This window comes from Carettochelys insculpta, chromosome 1, assembly GCF_033958435.1.
Source record: "Carettochelys insculpta isolate YL-2023 chromosome 1, ASM3395843v1, whole genome shotgun sequence".
Taxonomy (NCBI): domain Eukaryota; kingdom Metazoa; phylum Chordata; order Testudines; family Carettochelyidae; genus Carettochelys; species Carettochelys insculpta.
Genome location: NC_134137.1, coordinates 277,436,219 through 277,452,983, shown reverse-complemented (window position 1 = coordinate 277,452,983; position 16,765 = coordinate 277,436,219). Strand labels below are relative to the sequence as shown.

General features: G+C 42.1%; 1 protein-coding gene across 3 annotated transcripts in view; it reads left to right on the top strand.

Annotated features, from left to right (window-relative positions):
* The window catches only part of LARGE1 (LARGE xylosyl- and glucuronyltransferase 1), a 458,979-nt gene that overhangs the window by 13,602 nt on the left and 428,612 nt on the right, over positions 1 to 16,765 (top strand). Inside the window, exon 2 of one of the 3 annotated variants that reach the window (XM_075008163.1) lies at positions 12,749 to 12,805. The exons of 1 other annotated variant lie outside the window; for it this stretch is intronic. The gene's annotated coding sequence lies outside the window, so the exon portion shown is untranslated. Of the gene's footprint in view, positions 1 to 12,748; positions 12,806 to 13,036; positions 13,111 to 16,765 lie in introns of those variants that run through there. One more of the 3 variants, XM_075008172.1, reaches the window with a different exon arrangement.

Sequence of the window (16,765 nt, the reverse complement as noted above, 5' to 3'; positions counted from 1 at the left end):
AACCACTAGGTTTAGAGCTTATCTATTGTAATCTTTCTGTGAGATGGTGAAAGAGTCATTTCACCTGCCTAAATTATCATCAATGGACATGTGCAGTGGGATCTAACATGGCATGTTCTGATTCAATCATCCCATGAGGCAGGCAATCCAGGTTCCCTTGTGTTTTCCTGTCCCCCTTACTTCCCAGTTGCATGACACATGCATACAATATCTGCATGCATCATATAGCAACACTCTGGTCTCTGAAGACTGGATCCATCATGTCTGCTTTAAGTCAGGAATGAAGCCATAACTTTATGACTTAGAGCCTTTTACTAGCCACAGAAAAATGTGGTTGCTGGTAAAATTTAAGCTGTGGACAGAACAGTAGCGTTCTGTCAAGATGCAGATAATGCTGAAGAACACTTAGGGTAAGTCTACTCTACCACTTTACTGTGCTGCAGATTTCTGGCTCAGGTGTTCCTTCTATTATTTTTCCAACCATCAGTGGAATAAATTATATGTGCACCAAGGCATGTGCAGGTGGGCACAACCAATAGAAACACATGCTGCCCATGGTGGGTGGCTGTGGGTGCGCTGCTAATCAGTTGGGCCACACTTGGATTTCTTCTGGGCAGCCACCCACGCATCCCGCTTACAGGGAACATTGACCACCATCACTCTGTGTGCAGCAAGTTAGAGCGCTGTGCAGTGCCAGTGTAAATGAGATCCCAGCACTGTTAGTTGCTCCACTTGTGGAGGTGGTTTACATTTTTTTCATTTGAACGTGCTGCCACAGCAGTGCTTTAATTTTAGAAGTGTGGACAAGAGAAGCGGGTTATGACACTGACTTCAGCCTTTGCAAAGAGAATCTACTCTCTCTTCTTTATAATAGTGCATAGTGTGAAGTTCTTATTAGACTCACCACTGCTCTTAAATAAGGAGAATATTACAGTGCAAGGAAATAACTTCCATTACTCATTCCTCTGCAGTGTGGACCTACACTCTGTGATCCATGAATTTGTCACTGCCTCTCACTCTGACTGGGGATGGCTGGGGCAGTTCTAGCTAGTGCAAATAACCTGCTTTCTAAGACATGCGAATCAAAGTGTGCTCATCCTGCCAGTGCTCCTTATGCTTCACTGGCTTCCAGTGCCTATCTGGATCCAATTTAAGTTCCTGAGCCTTTTGCTGAAAGTCTCATTGCTTGACCCAAAGTCGATTGAAGACCATGAAAATATCTGAACTGACTTCAGTGGGATTTGGAATGGATCCTTTAACTGTCTGGATTTTAAATATCTTGCCTTGGTATTCATTTCTGCCACCCTTCCTTATGTTTAGTAGCCACTTCCTCTGTGAGTAGGTCTTACTGAAATCCTTGTAGCAAGTAATGGAGTGAAGTACGATCCATTGTAACTAAGGGTGGCAGAATCTTGCTCTTAGACTGTTTCTCCATCTATTGCCCATGAAGAAAACTGAGGTCTGTGATGAAATTTGACCTGTAGATCATAGGGTGAAACTTCTGGGAGCAGAGAGCTCTTAATGGAGGCTGCCCAGCATAGAACCACTCTGCTGCAAAAATTTGCCATGATTAGCTTGAACTAGGCCCACATGATAGCTTTCTGCTTGACTTATCCTTTTACTCTTTGGTTAATGAGTGATGGAGCATCCTAGATAAAGAAAGTAGTTGAAATCCAGGCAGGCACATAATGTGCAAACTTATGCTTATCACAGTTTTGTTTCTAATGCCAGTGTTGAGGATGCTTAGACATTCTTAAGGTAGTGAACCAAAGGAAATGGTCCTTCATTCTGAGCAAGCTACTGATGTTGAAAGCTTTTGTTACTGTAGAAGAGGTGGGGAGAAGTGGGTATCTGGGATAGATCACACAGAAAATGCCACACTCAGGGCAGATGTTGAGAACTATGGAAGGCAATCTCCAATAACTTGTGGTTTCCTCAATAATTAAATTCATCAAATTGGTAATAAGTGTTTCTGCAGTAAACGAGAAGCTAAATACAGCCCCCCCCCAACATTCCACTGTTTAGTTTTCATCCAGACAACCAAGTCTAATGTTTTGAGAGGTTAATGAAAGCCTGTTTCACCATATGTGAGGTCCTTTCTAAGCCCAAAGGACCAGACATGCATCTCCAGGTCAGGGAGGCCAACAGACTTGCTGGACCCCTGGACAAGATGAGGGGAGCAGAGGCACAGCTTCACACTCCAAGAAGGGGCTGGGCTGGGAATAGGCACAGCGGGCACTTAGTTCCACCTGAAATGCATTGTGCTGGCCCCCTCCGCTCCCCAGCCAGCCCTCAGAACTGTCCAGATTGCACTGCGCAATGCTCCAGCAGTTAGCCAATGGGCCTGGGGTTCCAGCTGCTGTGGTAGAGCTGGCAGTGGCTGGGAGCCTGGGTTCTTTTGAATCACCAGACCCTGGAGCAACTACCCTTTCCACACGTCTGGTGGAAGGCCTGCTGCAGGTCAGTATGAATTTCAGAGGTTACTCAAATATCACCCTGTCATCCAATCCTGAGTAAACTGGCTAAAGATTTAATAATGAAAGAAAAGAAGAGAGTTATAAATGGTTAACAACAAGAAGTCCTGTGGCACCTTAGAGACTAACAGATATTTTGGAGCATAAGCTTTCACGGGCAAAGACCCGCATCTGACGAAGCAGGTCTTTGCTCATGAAAGCTTATGCTCCAAAATATCTGCTAGTCTCTAAGGTGCCACAGGATGACTTGTTGTTCTCGGAGATACAGATCAACATGGCTACCTCTCTGATAAATGGTTCAGGAATCATATGTGTACAAGCAATTGCGGAGTCCTTGTGTCTGGTTTGTAGCAGTGATGGCATTAAACTGCTGATTTGCAAAAGTCTTGCTGGAATAATTGAAACAGATTAAGGGTCATCAGTCCTTGTTGGAAGCTTCCCTGTTAGGAATTGAGTCTGGAGAAGTGAAGCAGGAAATGAAGACAGAATGCAGCTGTTTCAGTGGCCTTTTGTATTCTCTGTCATGTGCATGGAATTTTACGTTCCCTAACAAAGCTCACAGCCCCTGTTTGTGGAAAGTTACTGGTCTGGGATGGAGTCCAGGATCACTTGTGCATATCACATGTCCTTACATCGTTTACAGACTCTTGGGGTGGCCAAAGGCCCCTTACAGTCTAAGGTATCATTTCTTTAATGGCCCATTGTGAGATTCAAGAATTCTTAAAAGGCCATCAGCAAGTAGCTGTCGGGCTTCATGTACATTTTGATGGGTATCACCCAGGAATATGACACGTGAAAGATCCAAGTACAGTAAAAACTCAATTATCTGGCGCCCAGATAACCAACACATTGTGTTAACTGGCATGGCCAGTGGCCATGGGGCTGGCTGCCGTGAAGCCAGTTACCTGCCCAGGGCCAGCTGACTGGCTGGTGGCAGCAGAGCTGATGGAGTGAGGCCACCTGCCCCGCTCCAGATTCTGGCACAGATGATTATCTGACACCCTCAGGTTTCTGGGATGCCAAATAAGAGAGATTTTACTGTACATAGCCAATATTTGTAACTTCAGATACAAAGACAATACATATATATATAAACAGGATAAGCATATTTAGTAAATCATAACTTTTCCACTGACTCCTTACATGCTGCAGTCTACATAGACTTGTGAAAACTGTATAACAGCTGTAACAACAGTGATATAAATAAGTGATACAGCATCACAGGGGGTTGGAGTTTAAAATATATGAATGACAATTTTTCTTTAATGTATTCTGATCAAATTTTCCCCTTAAAAGAACAGCACTGTTTGCTGTTCCTGTAAGCTGTGCTTATAGTGTGACTTGGACATTGTGCAAGCCCGCTGAGCCTGCACTCTTTAATGACAACGTATACTATATTACTCTCTGATATTTTAGTTTACTCTGCCTTGAGAAGAAATCATTTTCACTTGAGTTCAAAGAGTGGGAATAAAATGCAAGACTCCAAAGTGAAATAACAGTAGTGCACTAATCTGATTGCTATCTAGATCCACCTTTTCTTCTGCTTGAATCCTCCCCTTAAAAATGATGACCATTTTACTGTGGCATTTTAATTAATGGTAGCAAAGTGTTTTGAAGATGAAATGCATTAGGTAAGAAGTGCTATGATGGCTTTCATTTGAGAGTACTTATGATTAAAGAGGCTCCTGTAATGGGTTGTACTTGCTGGGGAAAAATGGGACTGTGATGATTTTGAGTGCGTTTGGCATATTTGTTTTTTTCTGGCAGAGCACAAGTGTAGACACGTGAGGTGTCATTGCAGGCTGTGGCCCAGGAACAGCTTTCTGGTGCAGATGAGCATCTGTATTCTGGAAGTGTGCTGTGTGAAGGCCTGGCTTGGAAGTGAATCTGGAGATTTATTTTTTTATGCCTTGACTATTCTGTGCAAAATATCTAGTGTGTATGTTTGGGTTTAGCATGTGTCTGACAAGCTGCTGGGAAGGTCCAAGCTTCTCTCATAACTAGGGCTTTGTTGTTTTTTTTTTTTTTCCTCGTACCTTCTCCATATGGGAGTAAGAATAGCTGGCTAAGAATTGAGCTTCTCTGGCATCCTTGTAGTTTTTCATCAGAACATGCTGATGATTCCAAAAAATGGGGACTCTCCTTCCTAGCTTGGTCCAGTTTCTGTAACATTATTTGTCTTTTTAAGGCTATAGATAGAGACACAAGTTTCTGATTATAACACTGGTGTATCCACCCATACATACATGGCATGTCATATAAATGGAGAATCAACTCAGTGCTGGTTAGAAAGAAATGCTTCATATTTAAGTGTGGAATAAGACATGGACAAAATGCTAAGTTTTATTCCAAGCCTGCTGAACTGTTGTTTTAGAGGATCAATAAATGAGACCACTTTTTAGAAATATAACAATATATAACACTGTGGCTGTGTCTACACTAGCCCAAAACTTCGAAATGGTCATGTATTATTACAACGTATGCCAATATATATTCAGCACCTCATTAGAATGCTGGCAGCCGCGGCACTTCGAAATTGATGCGGCTCACTGCTGTGCAGCTTGTCCAGACAGGGCTCCTTTTCGAAAGGACCCTGGCAACTTAGGAATAAGGGGATTTCAATCTGCTTTTAGGAATAAGGGGATTTCAAAGTTGCCAGGGTCCTTTCAAAAATGAGCCGTCTGGACGAGCTGTGCGGCAGCGAGCCACGTTAATTTCGAAGTGCTGCGGCTGCTGGCATTCTAATGAGGCGCTGAGTATGTATTTCAGCACTTCATTAGTAAACTTCGAAATGGTCATTTGCATGGTCATTTCGAAGTTTTGAACTAGTGTAGACATAGCCTATCTCAGGCATATTCCAGGGGAGCTAAGGCCCGATCAAAGGCTCATGAGAATCAGTGGCAAGACTCTCATTGACTGAGATCAAAATTTTAGTGCCTGCTCCTGAAAAATGTGGAGGATAAGTAACCTAATTTTGGCACTCAGTGGTGCTCATTACGTCTCAAGATCCAGTTTATAAAAAGAAATAAGTTTTTGTTTTTAAGTTCAGCTATGAGTTTTCTAGGTGGTTATCCTGTGAAAGTGTTTCCTATCTTGCAAGACAAGTTGGTGTTTTGGCATTACATAATAAACATGATTTAATAATCACATAGGGTACCTAATATGCTTCAGTATTCATAAACTTTGTAGAGGAAGATGCACAATCACAGCATGTGCAATGTCCAAGTTGTATTTTAATTACCACCTGGCACTCCTGGATTTGGCAACAGTCTTGCTGAAAAATGCCTCAGTTTGAAGCAGAAATCTAATGCTATAGATTTAAGAACATTTATTTCCTGCTTACTATTAAATAAATAAATAAGGATCTGGCTTTAGTATTCAGAAAAAAACAGTTTCACTGTTTTAAACACTAAACAGTATAATATGCAAGTTCTTATAACGGTGGTTTATGGTCTCTAGATTAGATGCAAAAAACAAAACAGTTGGTTACCTCTTTTTTTTAAGTGTTATGCATCATGATGTCTTCTGATAATTGTTCTTCAACATCAGGGAGATGTTGTATATTGTGTTGTCTGCAGTTTATTTAAAAAAAAGGTTGAGAGGCATTCACTAGTTTAGTGGCAATTTGGTAAAACCTTCTAAAAGCCTGCTTTTGGGGCTCAGTGTAATACCTTAGTTCCTCCTGGGTCCATAGTTAAAACCTTCCTAAATCTGGGCTCTCATCTGTGTTTTGGGCCAGATTGTGGAGTTGTTGCATACCCCAAGGAGCATTCATATTTAAACCAATGGGGACTACTTGAGAGGGACTACTCCCTTTGAGATGTACAGTTGTGGGCTGCAACCACTGCTTATTACACTTTTCCCTGTCATTGCACTGTTATCTTGGGTTCCCTATCTCTCTTATTTTTCTGTTCTCTGTTGTCTCATATTATAGATTGAAAGTTCCTTGCAGCGATGACTTTCTTTTTCTTCTTTTCTTTTCATGTTATGTTTATATGGCATCTTGGGTCCATGAACTCTGATTTTGCCTCGTAAGCACTACTGTAATAGAAAACAAACACACAAATAAAAGCAACTAGAGGTTGTACCTCCCTGATCCTCCTTGGGACGTGACCAGTCCTGACCAAGAGAATTTGCTAGGTTAGGGGAGGTCACTGTTCACCCCTGTGCTTCCAGAGGCTCTGGGGTTCTATTCTGGTGGCAGAGGAATGGTCGGCATTGAGTGAGCTGGGGATAGGAGGGTGGGAGCACTTTGAGGAAGAAGCATGGTGGCCCTGGGGCTTCATGGCTGGGGGCCAGGAGTGCAGCCGTGCAGGAGTGCACCTAGGTCTGATCTACTGGGGTGTACTCCCGGCCCCTGTCTCCAGTCATGGGACTCCTCGGCCACTTTTCTTCGTCCCCCATCCCCCTTCCTCCCCCTCTTTCCCTGATCTTGAGTGCCACAAAATTTGCAGTTATCTGGAAGGGCAGAGGAGGAGTGGCCGAGTACAGGGCCCAGCTTTTTCCCATGAGTGCTCCACCCTGGGAGCACCCAGGGGGATGCCAGATCACGGATATTGCTGGACAACTGAAATCTGGACTATAGAGGTCCAACAGTAATAACTGAAGCGTTTGACAGGACTGACAAGACTCTTTTAGAAATGGGCTGCTATAATTAAGGTTACTGTGTGCCTCTTTTGAGCAAATCTAAAGCCTTGCTGTATAAATTAAACAGATTGTGTGCTTGCCATCCAGAGCTGCAGAGGAGCCATATGCTGTTGGTGGCATCTGGTAATAATTGCTACAGTATTAAAATTAAGATGGAAGTCTAACAACAAATATTTGGGGGGGGAGGCAAAACCATGTCTGCAATCCTCTGTGATAATAACTCTAAACAACTTGTCCCTGTAATTTGTTAATTAATGCACTTATTTTTTTATTTGTCTCCTTCAGGAGAGCACTCTTACTGGAGAGATTTGATAATAGTCTGGTTAGTATTTCAGTAATCATTTATGGAAACAACAAAACTTTGGCCACTTAGCAATTCAGCTGGGTTCAAATCACTTTCATTTGCTGTATGTCACCTCTGTTATTATCTTTTAAAAAAATATGGAGATATCCCTATCTCATAGAACTGGAAGGGACCTTGAGAGTCTAGTCCCCTGCACTCACAGCAGGGCTTATTGCCATCCCTGACAGTATCTTTTTAATACTATTTGCCCCCACTCCCCTCTCCAAGAATTGAACTCACAGTCCTGTGTTTAGCAAGCTAGTGGGCAAATCACTGAACTATCTAGTAGCTGCCCTCACTCCCCCTATTTTATAAAATAAAATAAAAAAAAACAAACAAACCACACAGGCCTCTAAACAACCCCTGCAAGGATTGACCTCAGACCCTTGTGTTTAGCAGGTTAAGGCTCAACCCACTGAACTATTTGGTGTATGGCTGTCCCATGTTCCAAAAACCAGATTCTAAACAACCCCTAAAGAATTGAACTCACAACCCTGCATTTAGTAGGTAGGGGAGAATTAGATAAGAACTTTGTTTAATTCTCTCCCATCTTGCCACAGATTTAAGTGGGGTAGTTGCTTTCTTTCTGCCTTCCCTTCTCACCCCATCACCTGCAGCTGGACCGGTTGGAGCAGTGGAGAGGTATTTGTGTGTTGCACATATAAACTACAAATACCACTAACATAGTTGCTGTTCTTTCAGCAGAATTTGCCACTTGGATTGCTACTGCCAATTAAAAACTCAAAATGAGAAAAACATCACATTATAGGAGGAAGAAGTTAGAAACTACATGGGATTCATTTCTTGTGTGTGTGTGTTTCCTTAACCCGAGTTTTACAAGTCAGTATTTCTGTCACTAACTTAAAACAATAAACAGGGCAATGACAGTGCCAGTGGAGGCAAATAGTAGGGTCTTAAAATAAATAACTATTTCTAGCAATGTGCATTTCATGCTCTGGAGAGAGCACACATTGCAGTGAGCGAACAGATACTGTGTGAGGAATATTTGTGGTGGTGGGGATAACTGTGATATTTTAAAAGGGAGTTGGCTTGGGACAGATTGTATATTTGGTGCATTCTGGAAGGAAGCATAAATTTTTTTTTCCTCCCCCAACCTTTTTTCTGTTCCCTTTGTGATTTCATCTTCTTACTAAATTAAAATGTCTTTTTTTAGCCACTACCTGGTAATGGAAAAAGACACTTATTCTAGAGTTAGTCTTTTATGTATTCTAAACTGAGTTGACTCCCCTACTGTGACTTCAATAATGCATCATTTCATAGGTTCAAAGGATTTAATGCATTTCTGGTGGAGCTGTGGGTTTCAGTCAGATGGTTAAAAGCAAAATAACTATAATAGGTTGGATGCAAAGACCTGTCCCCTGCCAGCTTCATTTCCACCTTCCTCACTTACATGTTCAAAAGCATCTGCTCCTAGGTGCTGTGTGAACATGCATATTGATAAATACTTTGGCTAGAGCTACACTGTAGTCCGAGCTTGAAATAATTTACGCAATTTGCACACTGCAAAGTGTGCAAGTTATTCCAAGCTACCATATTGAGAACCCGGGGCAGGCTACACTGTACTGGGGTTAAAAATACAGGGCTATTTCGAACTTCGCTGTAAACCTCATATGACGAGGGCTATCCGGAACAAAATACCATGCTAAAAATAGCCCTGCTATTTTGAGTGCAGTGTTTGGCCATGAGGTTTCTATTTTGGCATACAAATGTATCCCGAAATAGAAACTGCAGTGTATCCTTAGCTTTTATGAATAAAGGTCCATGTAAAGCCATGAGACATAGTACTATGATGAGTCAAGCAAGCCATTCTGTCTCTATGGTGTAAGTAGTTGGCTGGTGAGGGTGACTATAGATGGCAAATTAAAAAGTTGCTAGAGCAAATTAAACTGTTTTCTGTAGCACCACTGAAATATAACATCCCATAAATGACTACTTTACTTTCTCCAAATTTCACCCCCCCCCAACACACAGGAATGATTTTTGCTGACCTTTTCTATGCTGTCAGAAGTTACAGTTGTGTTTAAAAAGTTAAATAATTCAAAATGCAGCTGACCAGCTTTCTCATAACTCTGATACAAACTTTGTTCCAATTTGTGATTTGCACAGAACATACACATAAGTGGCTTGATTATGAAGCACTATTATGATGTAGTCCCAGGTACAAATTAGAACAACCTTTGTAACTGAACTGGAAGGCAAGTATGCTGTAAAGAGGTTTCTTGATTTGTAGAGCCTTGTGCGGGTACGAAATTTGTATCCGCAGCTGCACAAATGAGCCATGAACTTTCAGGGCCCTGCTCACATGGCTGTATGTCCATTGTAGGCAAGGTTTTAATCCTCATGCAACAGGTTTCTGTGCCTGAAGATCCAGACTAACATTGAGGAAAGAGAGTCAGAAGCTACTGAAACAAAAATTATAGATGTTAATTCTATGTATTGCATTCATATTTGACTACCAGTACCCCAGGTGCAAATCGTGGTTTCCACAAATGAAAATTGTTTAACTTTTGGAAATTAGACAATTTTTTTAAAATTCTGCTCATGTTGTGCTTACTTGTTTTGTGTGTGTTACTGCAGAGCTTAAAGACTCCCTCTGAAGTCAGATGTCCCATTTTGCTAGATGCTGCGCACACACACGGTGACAGTCCCTGCTCCAAGGAGCTTATGGTCTTAATAAAGAAGACAGACAGAGGATGGGGAAGGGATACTGAAGCCTGGAAAGGAGAAAAATCTTGCCCAAGGTCATAGAGTAGTTGGTAGCAGAACTAGGAATGGAACCCAGGTCTTCCAAGTCTCCCTCTAGAGGCCTCTCAGTTGCACCAGGTTGCCTTCCATGTGGACAGGGCCTGCTGTAAAATTTGCAGAGCCTTAGGACGTTTTTTGTAACCGTATATCTTGCAGAGGTTTGAAGGAACCTTTACATTCTGGGTGTGCATCTACATGGCAATGTAAACCCTGATGGGACATGTGTTTGTGGAATGTGCGGTGTTGCCAAGCCTAGGCTTGCGTTCCCATGCTGGACTTTAAACCTGGGTTAACAGTTGCTGGACCCAGGTTTCACATGGTTGAAAACATACTGCAGTACATGGCCTTCTGATTCAGGTCTGCTGTGTGAGCTGTGTTCATGCTCCATAATGGCAAGGCTTGCACCCAAATCACAGTGTGACTCAGTCAAGTAGCACTTTAAAGACTAGCAAAATAGTTTATTAGGTGAGCTTTCGTGGGACAGACCCACCACAGATTCTGGTCTGGCTATGGTCTGAAGAAGTGGGTCTGTCCCACGAAAGCTCACCTAATAAACTATTTTGCTAGTCTTTAAAGTGCTACTTGACTGCTTTTTGTTTTGATAGTGTATAGACTAGCACAGCTTCGCTCTGTTACTATTCAGTGTGACTCAGGTTTTGGTGCTCCACCCCTGCTCCCCGCTTAGCAGGGTCCCAGGACCTCAGTCCTGAGTACTTGCTATCCTGAGTCAGGCTGATTTGTGTGTGACAGAAGGGAGGCTTGAGCTTGGGCTTGTCCCTGAGTCAAAGCCAGGATGTACCATGCTGGCATAATCTAACTGGTCAGCGTGAGTGATTCCGTCAGATTTTTGTGAGGGGAGGATGAGTAGAAGGTTCTGCCAGGTAGATGATTGCTTGCGAGAAGAAGTACAAACTCTTGCTGTCCTCTCATGCCACTTTGCTATACTTAACCAATATGTCACCAGTGATTCCAAAGACTGCTTTTTCTGTTTGTGTTTGAGTTGCAGTCTACAGTTCTGCTGCCCTGCTCTCAGTAACCTTCCTAAATTTTTTTCTACATATAAACTGTAGAGAGTTTGAAAATCTAATATTTTAACCAAAAGGAATACAGTGGATAGAAGAATACTTGTTTGGAGATGCATATATAAGAGTAATTGTGTCCAGTTGCCTTCAGTAGGCATCCCTTTGCATGTAGGGAAAAAAAGCAGGGTAGAAGTTGTTGTGTAAATGTGAGCCAGATTCGCCCAGTAAGTCTCTCTTTTTGTTTTTTTTTCTTTCCCCCTTTTAAATCAAATTATTTGGTTTTTCACTTGGCTTATATTTTGACTTGAGTTCCTTACCTCTTTGCATGCTGTGAAATGTTGGTGAGAGATGTTGCATAAATTCAGTCACGCTCAAACAACAAGAAAGACCCATCGGTAACAATAAAAGCCATCCTGTGCTGGGTACGTGGCAGAGCTCTTTGCAATGACTGCATTAAGTGTTCAGAGAAGGTCTTCCTCTGTCACACAACTGCCTTTAAACAGCCTTCTAAGGGCAGCTGTGCACAGGCAATGCGACTCCAGTGAACTGAGACTGGGCCGAGTGGACATCAGGAAACCCAGAACACAAGTCTTCTATGTGCACAGCCATGGGTGAACCCACTGATGGGGCGGGGGCACCAGGGTCCAGAGATTCAAAGGCGGCCAGAGCTCCCTACCATTGCTACTGTGGTGGTGGTGGCAGCTGGAGCCCTGGGCCCCTTCGAATTGGTGCCAGAGTGTTACCCCACCTATCTCTAAGGGTGTGTGGGGGGAGGGGGCTTGAGGTTCACTGTAGTCTGGACAGTGCTAAGGGCTGATTGTCCTTGGCCCCTCCCCTCCTACCCGAGGTCCCACAGAACCAGCCCCGCCTCGCACCCCACACCCCAAGAACTTGCCCCACAGCCCGCAGTGACTGTCAGCCCTGTTGACCATGGGTCTGCCTCATAGGCAGGTTTAATAATCCTCTTTGCTGCTTTTTTTGGACCTAGGTCCAATTCTTGTTTAAGTCAATGCGAAGACTTCCATCCACTTCACCGAGGGTTCTTGGATCAGAACCGTCGTTTGCAGACGGTATGGGGGCACAACCAGTTCTTACTAGAATGGTCTGGGGGAGAATGTTGTGTGAGTTTTTCCATAGGAGACAGAGAGATAGCCCATAATTAATTGTTTCTCCCTGGTATGATATGTTATGATTGATCAGAAATGTAAGCCAGAAAACAGAAATGACATACAGTGTGGCTATGTTAATGTGGGTGCTTGAACCTTGATTTTAGTATTTTCCAACTGCAGATTTCTCATTGTATCAGGGTGAGGTTTTTTTGCTTTAATATATTCCAGATTTGTGTAGTTTAATTCATTTTATGTTTACTGCAGTTGAAGAATGTGACTTACAGTGAGGCCTGATATAAATAAACCGGCGCACATCATTATTTATATAGTGTGTACACCAAATTATTAGCATTGCAAAATGTGGTGCAGCAGTTTGTCTTTTTCCAGATGGGGAGCTCCAGTGATTAGCTGGAAAATGAAATACGTGGGGAAGGAGTCTGGAAGGTAAGATTTTCCAACTGGTGGTTCCCTGGTCACTATATCTAAGGCTTTGATTTGTATAGTTTTTGCTTTCATTCTCTCTTTTCTTGGGAGAGGGGAGAGAGACCAGAAGTCTTGATCTAGAATTCCTATTTTTAATTAGAAATGCCTAATAAATTTTCAGGCATAAGGGACAGTCTTTCTGATGATTTTTCTCAAACAGAAGCTATAGAAGCGGTGCAGGAATTACTGTGTGAAATTCTATGACTGGTGGAGTGCAAGAAGCCAAACTAGAAGATCAAAGTGGTCCCTACTGGCCTTAAACTCCCGTGAGTAATTAAAGAGCATGGTATTTTAAAAACTGTAGGTGATCACGGACCAGATTGCTGTACTGTTACTCATGCTGAGTATCAGCAAGTCTTCATTTTGTAAAGTAAAAAAAATAACTTCAGGGTGGGGAGGGTACATTTTTATCAGTAGTTCTAGGAGGATAAGACAAATTTCCCAGAAAAACAAAGCATAAACTCGCCCAATACCACCTCATAGAAAGGGAAACCAACTAATCATAGCATATTCCAGCATCTCAAAACAAATCTCAGATTATCTTGAAACAAGGTGGAAATATGGATACTTAATTGTCTGGTGGGGTATAATTTACACCAGGCAGATTGAATTGTTTTTTCCTGCATCTCTGACTGGGCAGCCACACATTTAGTATGTGAGAGAAAACAGTTTTGTCCTCCTTTAAGAAGGCTTGTAATTTATGGGGGGGGAAAAAAAAGTAATCTCAGCATCATCTCTTATGGTATTTTTTCACATGGTTATTTACACCTTTTCAGCTAAACTGGACATAGTTTGAAATATGCCCATCTATTTTCCACAGAAGACTGTCCTGTTTCTCCTTTGAATTTCAACAGTAATATGACATTCTTCCAAACAAAATGGAAATCAGCAATTGAGTTCTGATAGCCTGATCACAGTACAACAACAAAGTCCACTGTTACATTCATGTTCTTAAAGCTTTAAATTGCAGTGCAAAATGTTTGAATGTTTTTATTTTCTGGCTTTTAAGTGAATATTGCTTTTAATCCAGTGTAGTTTATCTGAGCAGTTTGACTGTCTGGATGACTTCACTTGTGGCAGGGGAAGGAATGCTTTTTGATCCACTGTCCCTGTTTCACAGTCTTCAGTGTTCTGCTGAAGTTTTGGAGGGAGTGGTGGTGGCTGGCTGCACACTTGTCTGGGAAGGCTTTTTCTGCAGCACTCCTAGCTCATGACTGTAGACCTTGTGATTGGCTCTCTGATCTAGCTAGAACTGGTAGTTTTAAATGAGGAGCTCACCACCAATCCCAGGAACACACTTTAGGTCTCATTGGTTGCTCTCCAGGGTTTCCAGTAGTTGACTTCATCACATTTAGTTAAACTTCTATTGAGGACTTCCCAGGTCCAGTAAAAGCACCATGGGTCTCCAGCTTGACTCCTGTAAATCTGTGGCAGAATCAAAAGTTGTTTCCTCCTTGCACTGCCTGTGAAGTCTGCCACCTGAGGCCCTTCTGTTATGTAACCCTAAAGACACTCTTTTTTTTTTTTTTCCTGATGCAGAGAGTCCAGTTTCATTTACAAGAACCCTGTCTTTTTGTGCAGGGTAAGACAATGCTTATGGTACACAGTATGTTAGGCATTCCAAATGTTATCTCCTAGAAATGGCTGTAGTTGGTAGTCTAGTATGCAGATGCTTTTGCCATGCTGATCTTCTAAACTAGATTTAGCCACTTCACCTTCTTACTGTTACCTTAATCTTCCTTTCATCTTTTTAGTCTGTATGCATGTTTAACTTTACAGAGAGATTATTCCCCCTATAAAACAGACTAACCACCCTGGAACCAACCCAAAAAGACTCTTGGGAGTATCTCTTGTGGTACAGCTGTGTCAGTAGTGGTGTGGTGCCTCACAGATTTCAGCCATGCCACTCTAGGGATCATAGAGTCATGGTGTACTAGAACTGGAAGGGACCTCAAGATGTCATCAAGTCCAGTTCTCTGCCCTTGTGTCAGGACCATGTGCCATTTATATCATCCCTGTTAGATAGCTGTCCAACCTGATCTTAAATATCTCCAGTGATGGAGATTCTACAACCACCGTAGGCAATTTATTCCAGTGCTTAAGCACCCTGATAGAAATTTTTTCGTAATGTCCAGCCTAAACCTCCCTTGCTGCAATTTAAGCCCATTGCTTCTTGTCTTATCATCGGAGCCTAAGGAGAAAAAATATTCTCCCTCTTTCTTGTAACATTCTTTTAGATACTTGAAAGCTGCTCTCATAGTCCATAAGAGATGATAAGCTTCTTGGCTCATACAGCAAGAGGTGGGCTTGGTCATGGGTATTTAATTAATAAATTAAAGTTGAAAAACAGATGTTTATTAGATGAGTGTTTCTTACTGATGGGGCCAGATCCTGTATATTGGCATTGAAATTTTTGTTGAGAAACAATCAGCAACTTTTTCAAATGTACTTTTTTCATCCTTAAGCTGTAAAAGTTTGAAAATGCTGACCCAAACAGGACTTGCCATCTCAAGAGCAGGAGGGCTAATGGGCCATCAGTGTGTTTGACCAGCATGCTTTCTTGGCCAAATCATGGGGTTTTTAAGTATTCAGTCGAGCTGTCCACATGAGCAATGAATTAATAACATTTATTTTATGTACAGAACTGGCATACAAGTCAGTAATTAGTCATAAGATCAGAAGTTCTGACTCCTAGTGGGCTGAGAAAGTGTAGTGAATGAAACACCAATTTCAGCTCCTAGATTTGGCTTCCATTTCAACCTGAGAAGTTTCAGCTTCTTAAACGCAGCTACTAGTGCATGTTAGTCTATGTTAATAACACAATATGGTGGTACAGAACAGTCTCTGCAAGTTGAAGGATGAGCTGGCTTTTCAATGTGGTAATGTTGTTTGAATCAGGCCTGTTTTTCCTGAAGTAATTGATCCATCGGATTCTACTTTCTAGTACTACTGGACTCTCTTAGAGGCTGTAAATGAGGAACCCTTTGTTTTTTAGTGTTTGTACAGCACCTAGCACAGGGGTCAGCAATCAAAACAGCAAGAAGAGCCATTTTTTCCAATTCAGTAAAAAAATTCAGTAATTCAAGAGCTGTAATGCATGTGAATATGAGATGGTCCTTAATGAATAATGTTGAACCGTACCTTTGTATCCTCTATTTTTAAAAAACGGTGCACACACAATGATTTCTAATGCGATACATATTTACTGCAGGATGTTCCCAAACTTTTTACATGTTCTATTTCCTCACACTTTATGCTTGTGCATGTGTGTTTGTACCACTGTTTTCCTGACTTTCACTCTTGAACACACTCTCTTTCCCTGGAGGACACTAGGTAGAGTTATCCAATGTTTCGAGATCACATACTGTTTGCTATTTAGATATGAGTTATTCATTGTTGGGCTTTTAGACTTTCACTGTTCATTGAAAATAATCAGCAGGTTTATTTTTTTTTCCCACTTTGCAATTAGTGCTGGGAGCCACGAAGAAGCCCTTAAAGAGAGGCATGCGGCTCCGGAGCTGCAGGTTGCAGACTGTTGACCTAGCATAATGGCACTTTGAGCTCTATTGGAGCTTCTGGCCACTACTAGATAAATTATTAGGGTGGTAAATTGTAGTTAATACCTGAGATTAACTGAAAACATAATCAGTATGTTAATAACATACCTCTGTTCGAGGAGGGCCGTGGGAGCCGTGGTGGGCAAAAGCCACAGCTCTTGCACCCATAGACTGAGGGGGGCTGAAGCCCTGAGCCCCAAATCCTATGCCCAGTGCAAGCCTCCCACTGAGGTTAGGTCACTTTTTTTTTTTTTTTTTTCTAGTGGAGTGGGGAACGTCAACAACTTTTTAAAAAGCCCAAATGGGGCCATCAAAACAAAGTTTGAGAAACACTGCCACAGCGAGCAGGGACCTGGTGAGCTCA